Source organism: Acomys minous (genome assembly GCF_964271855.1).
Source record: "Acomys minous genome assembly, chromosome: 7".
NCBI lineage: Eukaryota > Metazoa > Chordata > Mammalia > Rodentia > Muridae > Acomys > Acomys minous.
Window position 1 is genome coordinate 41,908,500 of NC_140488.1, and position 11,100 is coordinate 41,919,599.

General features: G+C 40.3%; 1 protein-coding gene across 1 annotated transcript in view; it reads right to left on the minus strand.

Annotated features, from left to right (window-relative positions):
* Positions 1 to 3,668, minus strand: part of PAK3 (p21 (RAC1) activated kinase 3) — a 278,537-nt gene extending 274,869 nt beyond the window's left edge. Inside the window, exon 1 of the mRNA XM_084789227.1 lies at positions 3,534 to 3,668. The gene's annotated coding sequence lies outside the window, so the exon portion shown is untranslated. The remainder of the gene's footprint in view (positions 1 to 3,533) is intronic.
* Positions 3,669 to 11,100: the final 7,432 nt, after the last annotated feature.

Genomic DNA, 11,100 nt, shown 5'->3' on the forward strand with positions numbered 1-11,100 from the left:
TGCAGATCAGGAAATTAAAGGGCACAGTGAGATTTCCAGGATGTGAAAGGAAATAAGCTCAGAGAACTGAGTCACCCAAGGTTGAATAAGGATAGGTCCGCACAGTCAAAGCAGAGCAGAAACCTGAGGTCAGCTGTCCCAAGTCCAGAAGATAAACAAGATTTAGGACTGAATAATCAGGAATGATTAGCTTCATTCTTCACTTCCGCTTCTTAATAACCTTGAGTTCATATACAGCCTTTCTTCCAAGGGGCTCAAAATGCTTGCAAAGATATTATTTGAGTTGTCATTACACCATCACAGGCAGTCAGGGTAATGATTACTATCAGCTTCATTTTTCCAGCTTCTCTTTCATCCAAGTTTGCCCAGCAAAGTACCAAGTCCCTCTGAACTCAGCAGAAGATCCTATTAGACCAGCATCATCCTCAGATACTCTTAAAAGCAATCAAACAAGTAGAACACTATGTTTTATAGACAAGCATATAAGAAATTCTACAGATGTCTCTTTTCCTGGAAAGCCACAATATGCATTAGCCTAGTAGAGTCTTTTAGAAGCTCCGAAGTGGACAAACTTATGCTCTTTAAGCAAGGATTTTCCAAAGTTGACTATAAAACTCTCTATCCCACCCTCACATCCTATTTGACCTATGAACGGTCTGTCTTGCTTGGAACTGGCATCTAGAAGTATTGCATTAGGACCTGGATTGAGCTGAGTGTTAACACAGCAGGCAGATCAGCTCAACCTCAACCCAAGCTACTAGGCACTGGAGTTGGCTGTTTTCTCTTTAGAGATGCTATATGATACTTTCTGGTATCCACAGCTAATGAGCAAAGAACCTATATTGGACCAGAGGACCCCAGGTCACCCTTTCTAATGCAGGACATTGGCTAAATGAGCTAAGAAGCAGATTCTACTCCCTCCCACTTCTGCTTCTATTTATTTCAGACAGAACCCAGGGCTACTGGAGGCTTCACTTAAGGGAGGAAGTGTTCATGGCTCTAAGCCACACCATCAGAGTTCACACTCTTAACTAGCATAATCTTGGGCCATCAGACACTTTGAGTGGAAATCATCAACCTTCAGGCCCAGTCCTAGTAGTAATCATCAACCTATGCAATCAGCACTGACACAGTAAAACAGAAGACTCCAAATGAGCTTCTGGTGTATCTCAATTGCATGAGTATTAGAGTAGTCATTATATATCCATTTCAAAACCAATGCAGAGCACAGAAATCTTGTGCTACTGTTAATTACCAGTGACACTACTAAAAGTACCTAAAATGGAAAAGTCCCTGAAGAATCTGCCCTGGTTAATTTCATATGAGTCAAATGACAAAAGATCACAGCTAATGGATTTGATATTTATTGCTATAATTTTCATATTTTCTCTTAGTGTTTATTAAACATTCACAGCATGAGGGGAAATTCCAGCATTGAAATTGGTAACTTGTTGCATAAGAAGTCAATGTAATGCAGATATATACCTGTTTTTCTCCACTGACTATGTGAAAAATTCTGTGGAAATGCAATTTTGGTAAAAAAAAAAAATCACTATAAAGTCCAGAGAGGAACTGCTATTTATTTTAAGAGGAACTGGTTGCAAGCCCTTTTGTAAAGCAACCAATTCTGTGACCTGAAAGAGTCCCATTAAGTTCATTTGCATTGCAAATCTACATTCACATATATCAGATTTGCTTAAAGCAAAACACACTCATATTAATAAATGAGGCAGATATTTCTTAAGATTGGGATGCATTTCGATCGCCATCAATCTGCAATACTGGCTCTTTTCAGATTCACCATTAATCATCATTGGAATCCACAGAGACTCATTCGGGGATTGCAGAGAATTGGCCAGTAATACTTCAGATGCCCTGCAGTTTTACTTAACTACAACTGCTCTGCCTTTGTACATGCTGCTCTCGTTGAGCTTAGAATGCCATTCTCCACTTAGCCACCTGGTGAATTAATTCCACAAGACTTGCTTGACTCAAATGTCACTTTCCCAGTGAAGCCTGCCTTGATCATAACCCCACCCGACCCCCATCCCCAGCCGGGCACCCTTCCTCAGTGCTTCTACAGTACCCTGCCCATCCTTTGTCAAACAGTTTCCAAGCTCTAGCTTGCATAACAGCCTACACTCACTGAGAACTGATTTGATGTTTTATTCATTTCTATATTTCCAGGAGCTTACATTACTACTGACATATGGTAGGTGTGCAATAATATTTGTTGTTTGACTGATGTAAATCCTTAACTGCTTATTTTGGGGTCTCGAAAAACAATACATTATCAGAAGCACAAATAAAAATGTTCAAGGAAAGTTAAGGAGTTTTGTTCATTTTAACTGATCTTTCTTTGATTTAAAACAAAATGGCTACGCACTTTATCTTGTGTTACAAGAAAATACAAAATGACCCTGTAAATTCGCCATTAGTAAGTGCACTTGATTTGTTCCCTTTTCTCTAAACATACAACTGTGCCCCTGTACAACACAAAATTCCTTGCAGTAAAGAAGACATGAGGATCCACTAATTACAGGAGGTGGGGGAGGCACTGCAGGGTTCACTGTTAGAGCATTGGAATCTCATTGGCTGAGAGAAGAAAACCTGCTAAGAAAGTTAGAAACCTTCTGTGGGTTGGGTGTGAGATCACAATCAAGATGTCCACTGGGGTTTGATCAACCTAGGTGGAAATTTCACATCCAGAAAGTAGTAAGCAACTGCCCCAGGTGGGGGGGGGATTTCCATCACTTTGAAGTCATCATCACCCTTCCAACGTGGGCAAAACAGGTTGGACCTGATCACCCTGCCTGAATGTTGCTGCAGTCTGGCTTAGCATGGGATGAGACCCAAGGACATGAAATACCAAGAGTAGGCCAGCCCCATGGCGCAGAACACACATGGACAAAGAGAGAGAGAGAGAGAGAGAGAGAGAGAGAGAGAGAGAGAGAGAGAGAGAGAGAGAGAGAGAGAGAGAGAGAGAGAGAGAGAGTCCAACTCACACAAAATTCCACACAAAATCCGCACCATGTCCCTGGCACACAGTATTGCATTCCTGTATGCCCAGTCACACACAGGGAGTGCCCCCTCACATTCTCATCACTAGCAGTCAGGAGTCTAACCAGGATCTGGAAGCTGCTAAGGACTGGTTTTGTCATGTGTAACAAAGCCCCAGGCCCCCAGGTGCCTGGCTGGATCCAGCGCATCCATTTCTCCCCGCCCCCATCCCTCAGCTCCCAGAACAAGAGAAAGCTCAGCTTTGGGAAGTGGATGCTGGAAGTGGGGGCGCAAAGAAAGAGCTATAGGAATGGGCGGGAGCAGGAGTCCGAGTAGCTTTAGAGCTCTCTCGCCATGAACCAAGAGGGAAGAAATGGCAAAGGGACAGAGGTGTCCCTCTACACTATCTCCCCCGATCTATTCACACAGAAAACTGGGAAATAATCTTCCCTTCTCTTCCCGAAGCTCCTCCCAGTGGCTCTGGGAGCCACCGGTGTTCCAGCAACCCACAACAAAGCGCCCCCAGCACAAACCTGTTTCAACCTCTTCGTGGCTGGAGAGAAGGGAAGCTGCTGCAGAGGATTCTGCCTTTAGCTGTTGGGCAGGAGGAGCCGGGGATAGAGGGAGGAGGAGCAGGAATTGGGGGAGGAAAAAGGATGAAGGGGATAGGCAATCACAGCAGCAGCAGTGGCACTAGGAGGAGGAGGAGGAGGAGGAGGAGGAGGAGGAGGAGGAGGAGGAGGAGGAGGAGGAGGCTGCTTGGGTGGCAGCTGCTAAGGATGCTCTGGCTAGGGGCAGGGCTGAGTGTGCGGGGTGTGGGCTCACGTGCACCCCATGGCTCAGGGATGCGCTGGAGTCTGCATGTGTGAGAGCTTCTGGGTGCATTTTGACTGTGATTATTCCGACCTAGTCTGGAACTTGCGGTTCCTGCAGCCAGGCGGAAGTGAAACCATTTAAGTGTCCCAAGCCTAACTGTTCAGACCTGGGGGTGGGGAAAGGGCGAGGCATGGGGATCCTCACCTTTTAGCCTTTTTCCCCCTAAGGACTAGTAGCTTGAATTTGCATCCATTTCTGGAATACCTATAGCCAAAAAAAGAAAAGAGACTAAGTCATTATCCTGATTGCATGGTCTGAATGTATTGTAGGGCTGGATGCTGTTTGGACCATTCAGAAAATAATTTTTGTCTTGACTAGGTTTAACTCAAGAATTGGATTGCCAAGAACTTGATGAATATTTTACATTTTCTCCTTTCTTTCCATTGATTCATCTTGGTGCTTGTAACCAAGGTGGCATATTATCAATTCTCTTGTTAGTCCACTTTCCTGGACAGCACTATCAAGGCCTCTGGCTCCTTGATATCTGAATGTCACAGAATATTCATACTGTTTTTTTTCCTGCAGAAGTGAGGCACCCATTTACATGACAACCAAGACTAGGTTCTTGATAATTAGAGGGATGTTGATTATTATGAACTCAGCTTTAGACCAATGTGCACATCTCTAAAGATAAGCAGACAATTGTGAAAGGCACAATTTTCTTTGATGCTTCAATATTTGAGGAACTCCTTGGTTGAAGCCTTGGTTGAAAACCACTTGTCCACCACTTTTTGAGTATTTTGCCTAATGGTTAGCACTCAGAGAGCACTTTGAGATTTATAAGGCATACCCTAGTTACAAGTTCCCTACAGTAGCATTCCTGTGATATAGACAGAGAGGACATCATCATTACCGACGTTCTCCAAGATTAAGTAGAGTTGCCTAACATTACATGCCAATAGGTGGGAGATCCAGAATAAGGACCTCAGTCTTCAGAGTGTTAGGCATAATTTTCTTTTAAAATTATACAATTACCTCTAACCCCAGCTCTAGGCAATTCAACACCCCCTTTTAGCCTCCACAGACACAGACAGTCAAATTACATACCCACACACAGACACCCATGAAATACACATAATAAAACATTGTTTTTTTAAAAAGAAAATTTAAAATCAATTGGTACACTAAACACTGGGATTAAAGATGTGCAACACCATATCTAGCCCCAACAGACAGCTTTTATCAGTATTGACTCAGTATTGAGGGAACACAGAAGAATACTTTGCTTTTCTTCAGCATAGTATCAAGTGTTGATGACATGAAAAACAAATACATATGATGTATCCTTTGAGGTTTTGAAAACCAACTTGGACTGAGCTCAGGAATAGATAGAGATGACGAAAAGCGAACACTTAGAATTCAGCAGTGGATTGTGCTGTGGACTCTTTCTATTTGTAGTCACTATGATTGACTGGGAGGACACGCATGATAGCTACTTTAAAACAATGTAAATAGTTTATTCAGAGAAGAACATTTCTAAATGAATTCCCATTTATCAAAAACCTGAATAAAGAACTCCATTCAGAATCTATCAGAAATACCTGAATTTGATACTTCTCCAGGGACTCACTGTTCCAGTCTTGTATCAAGTGGACTATTCTTATTTGAGCCTTACCAAGCACAGAGAGATTGAGTCATAGCAATGTTAAGAGCCAAGCGGTAGAAGAATTGGGAAGAAAGTGAAATCTGTCTCTGCCATCCTTCTACTTTTTCTCTGTTTACTCCTTTGTTCCCACTTGTAACTTTTAGGCATCAAAGTCTTTTAAAACAGGGAAAAAGAGGGCATGGGTAGTTCATTCACAACTAAATACCCATGTATGACTTTTTTTTTTTTTAACGTAAGATAAACAGTAAGAGGCAAGGCCAAACTCAGTGAAATGTTTCATGGTAGAAGTTCTGACACAGTGTGTGAGAAGAGGTTGAATAAATCTTGAATACCAAGACAGAAAAAGCCTTAAAAAGAGAATTATGTCCCATTTGCCTTTAGGGAGTAGAGTTTTTGGTTGTTTGGGGTTATGGGGGTATATGGATTGGGGGTTAGTTATAAATTATTATTGATTTTTTTCAGAGATAAAAAGAGGTAGGAATCAGAAATTTCTCTTTTTTACATTATCTTTCCTTCTTAACTATAGGGATAGGGGTCAAAAAGAAAGAAGGAGGGGATATAGAAATATATAGGCATGACAGGACAAAAAGTAGATTATTGAATCTACTCCTCAACTTAAGGCCTTAATTGCTACTCACAAACAAGGTTATTTTTAATTCATTGGTATAGAATTTTGTATACTGATGCAAAATAAGTTCAACTTTGATACACTGGGATAAAATTCAAACTCAAGATTATTCTTCACACACATTAAATATATTGCTACTCTAATAGGAGTTAGTATACTCATATAACTCAGTTATAATATAAGATTTACTTCCAATATTTTGAAGGTGATATTACAGACTGCTTAGGATAACTAAGTAATACAAGTTAATTTTTAGTTGATCAACACATGGTCATGTCAGTTACTAACCTATTTTCATCACAAGAATGTATATCCAAGAATTAACAGATAGATATGATTCTACAGATAGATAAGGTAAAATAAATAAAGTCTTCAAAAACCTCAGAAACCTACAGAATATGTCATTTAAAGATTTTTAAAATGATTTTAAGGATCCTTTGACAATAAGACAGATTAACTGTTAGCAAAACCCAGCCTACCTCAGAGAAGATGATGAGCATCAAAGAACCTCCTTATGGAGATGGCTTCAAATATGGCATACCAACCACTGGGCAAAATGTCATCCTTTCTACCAAGACAGAATTCTGCCTTAAAAAGGGTAAGGTTGGAGATAGGCAGAGTCTATGGGCAAACTCTGCCAAGACAAGGCTAAGCAAGTTCTCAATAGTTCCTGCCTTGAAAATATGTCTGCCAGATATATTGGGCTAGAAGGCTGAAGAAGATGCTCTAACATTATAGAGAGTTTTGGGTGACTGTTCAGTCAGAAACTGTCTCTATCATCTTCTCATTTGGGAATCTGCTAACCTGCACTTCTTGTCTACTCAGATCGTTAATTTTATTCCTTCTCAAGTCTCTGCTGGGATTGAAGACCAGATAGTGTAGTTTCACAATTAAGCTTAGGTTTTAGGGGTTAAGATGTTTTTATGGATGAAGATCCAAGATGTCAGGGAGCAGCGTGGACCGTGTTCAGAAGCTCCAGTAAACAATTCATGGAATTGCACGGAATTCTTAACCAGGAACACCAAGCTCCCCACCCCACTAAAGCAGGAATACTCCACAGTTCGAAAGGACCAAAATACACAACACCTGCATATCTCTGCACATGGTAGGAGTGCAGATTTTCTTGGACCAGAGCAGCAGCAGCAGCAGCGGCTGAGGTTTATAGCTGGGAACCCTCCAGCAGAGGCGACTGGCTTGGTAACTGGTACTAATTGCTGCGGGAGAGGGGACTCAGTGCAAGATTTAGGCCTCGCAACCCTACCTGAACTCAGCATGTGGTTTGGGCCCCGGGACCCAAGCTCAACTCGGTGCACAGCTTGTGCCCTGAGACCCAAACTGGACTTGGAGCAGGGTTCGGCTCCTGAGACCCTAGCTGAGCTCAGTGCACAGTTTGGGCCCAGAGAACCTAGCTGGATTTAGCAGGCAGTTTGGGCCCAGAGACTCTAACTGAGCTTGGCATACAGTCCGAATGCAACCAGGGACTCTTGGCCCAGTCTGCACCCAAAGTCCCAGGATGATTACAGGACCCACAGTACAGGGGAGCTGTGGATCACTGGCTGTGAGAGACCCAAACCACAGTGCTAGCCTTCTGCCATCCAGACCAGTGAAACATCAGAGCTTCTGGCCTAGGAAAATCATGAGAAAACAGGTGAATATATCCCCAGACTCCCTCCACCCAACTCTGGAAGCTACCTGCCAAAAACAGAGATGGCAAGATGCCTAAAGGACAGCATAAAATCATACACAAAAAAACCCCAAAGCATATGGTGTCTCCGGATCCCACCTATCCCAAAGGAAACAAACTAGAGAACTCAAACACAATGGAAATACAATAAAATGACCTCAAATCCTTAGTAATGAGGATGATAACGAAGGAAACAAATAAAATTCATAATCAAATGCAGGAAGATGCAACCAAACAGGTGGAAGACATAAAAGAGGCCTATAGGGAGGCACTGGAAAAATCCAGGAAAATACAAACAACCAGATGAAGGAAATCAATAAAACTCTTCACTCTCTGAAGGACTATAAAGAGGCAATGGAAGAAACTCAGGAATAAACAAACAATCAGATGAAAGAAATAAATAAAACAGGTCAAGATCTGAAGATGAAAATGGATTCAATGATAAACACACAGACAGAAGAAAGATGGGAACCTGAGAGCTCAGAGAAGAAGGCAAGCAGCACAGAGGTGAGCTTTTCTAACAGAATCCAAGAGATGGAGGAACGAATCTCAGGTCTAGAAGATACAATAATAGATCTTGAAGCAACCATTAAAGAAAATGCTAAATCTGGAAAAATCCTGACACAAAACATCCAAGAAATCAAGGACATTTTGAAAAGAAAAAATCTGAGGATAATAGGCATTGAGGAAAGAGAAGATATCATACTCCAAGGCCCAGAAAATATTCTTAACAAAATCAAAGAAGAAAACATCCCCAATCTAAAGAAAGAGATGCCTATAAACATACAAGAGGCCTACAGAACATGAAATAGAATAGATCAGAAAAGAAAAACTTCCCATCACATAATAATCAAAACACAAAATATACAGAACAAAGAAAAATATTAAAAGCTGCAAAGGAAAAGGGACAAATAACATTTAATGGCAAACCTATCAGAATTACACCCAACTTCTCAGCAGAGACCATAAAACCAGAAAGGTCTGGACAGAGATCCTGAAAACCCTAAGAGACCACAGATGCCAGGCAAGACTACTTTACCCAGCAAAATTATCAATAACTATTGACGGAGAAAACAAAATATTCCATGACAAAAACAAATTCAAACAGTATATATCTACCAATCCAGCTTTATAGAAGGCACTAGAAGGAAAACTCCACCCCAAAGGGTCGAGCTAAAACCAAACTACATAGGAAATAGATAACTACACCATGGCAATAACACAACCACAGAAACGCTCTACTGGAACCAACATCAAAATTAAGACTCTTAACAGTCACTGGTCATTAATATCTCTCAACATCAATGGTCCAATTTTCCAATAAAAAGACACAGACTAAATGAATGGGTGCATAAACAAGATCCAACATTCTTCTGCATTCAAGAAACACATCTCACCCATAGCGATAGGCATTACCTCAGGGTAAAAGGTTGGAAAAAATATTCCAAGCAAATGGTCATAAGAATCAAGCAGGTATAGCCATTTTAATATCTAACAAAATAGACTTTCAACCAAAATTAATCAAAAGGGATGAGGAAGGACACTTCATACTCATCAAAGGTAAAGTCAACCAAGATGACATCACAATTCTGAACACCTATGCTCCCAATACAAGGGCAATCACATTTGTAAAAGATCTATTAATGTAGCTTAAACCACACATCGATCCCCACACAATAATAGTGGGAGATTTAAACATCCCATTCTCACTGAAGGATAGGTCATTGAAACAGAAACTAAACTGAGAAATAACATTAATAACCAATGCCATGAACCAAATGGATCTAAAATATCTACAGAACTTTCACCCAAACAAAAAGGAATACACCTTCTTCTCTGCACTCCATGGAACCTTCTCCAAAATTGATCACATAGTAGGTCACAAAGCAAGCCTCAACAGATACAAGAGGGTTGAAATAATATCTTGTATCCTATCAGATCACCATGATAGGATACAACATCATCAACAACAACAGAAATAACAAAAAGCCTACACATACATGGCAACTAAGCAACTCTCTACTTAATGACACCTGGGTCAGGGAAGAAATGAAGAAAGAAATTAAGGACTTCCTGAAAGGACTTCAATGAAAATGAAGAAACAACATACCAAAATTTGTGGGATACATTGAAAGCAGTGCTAAGAGGAAAATTCATTGCACTTATTGGGTTTAAAAAGAAATTGGAAACATCCCACATAAGCAACTTAATGACACAGCTGGAAGACCTAGAAAAAAAAGGTGCAGAAACACCCAAGAGGAGTAGACTTCTGAAAATAATCAAACTCAAGGCTGAAATTAATAAATTAGAAACTAAGAAAATAGTCCAAAGAAGCAACAAAACCAAGAGTTGGTTCTTTGAGAAAATCAACAAGACAGCCAAACTGTGAGCCAAACTAACTAGAAGGCAGAGAGACAGTATCCAAATCAACAAAATCAGAAATGAAAAGGGAGACATAGCAACAGACACTGAAGAAATACAAAGAATCCTAAGATCCTACTTCAAAGGCATATATGTCACAAAATTTGAAAATCTAAGCGAAACGGACACTTTTTGTGATCAATTCCACTTGCCAAAACAAGCTAAATAGTCCCATTTCTCCTACAGAAATAGAAGCAATCATTGATAGTCTCTGAACAAAAAAAAAAAAAAAAAGCCCAGGGCCAGATGGTTTCAGTGCAGAATTCTACTAGACCTTCAAGACTGTCCTAATACCGATACTCTTCAAGCTACTCCAAAAGATAGAAATAGATGGAACATTACCAAATTCATTCTATGAGGCCACAGTCACATTGATACCTAAACCTCACAAACACCCAACAAAGAAAAATTCAGACCAATTTCTCTTATGAACATTGATGCAAAAATACTCAATAAAATACTTGCAAAACAAATAGAAGAACATATCAAAGACATCATTCACCATAACCAGGTAGGCTTCATTCCAGGCATGTAGGGATGGTTTAATATATGGAAATCCATCAATGTAATACACCATATAAATAAACTGAAAATTAAAAAAAAACACATGATCATCACTTTAGATGCAGAGAAAGCATTTGATAAAATCCAACACTCTTCATATATAAAGTTTTGGAGAGATCAGGGATACAAGGCACATATCTCAACATAATAAATACCATATATAGCAACCAATAGCCAAAATCAAACTAAATGGTGAGATACTTAAGGAAATTCCTCTAAAATCGGTAACAAGACAAGGTTATCCACTCTCTCCATATCTCTTCAAAAATATAGTACTGGAAGTTCTAGCCAGAGCAATAAGACAACAAAAGGAGACCAAGA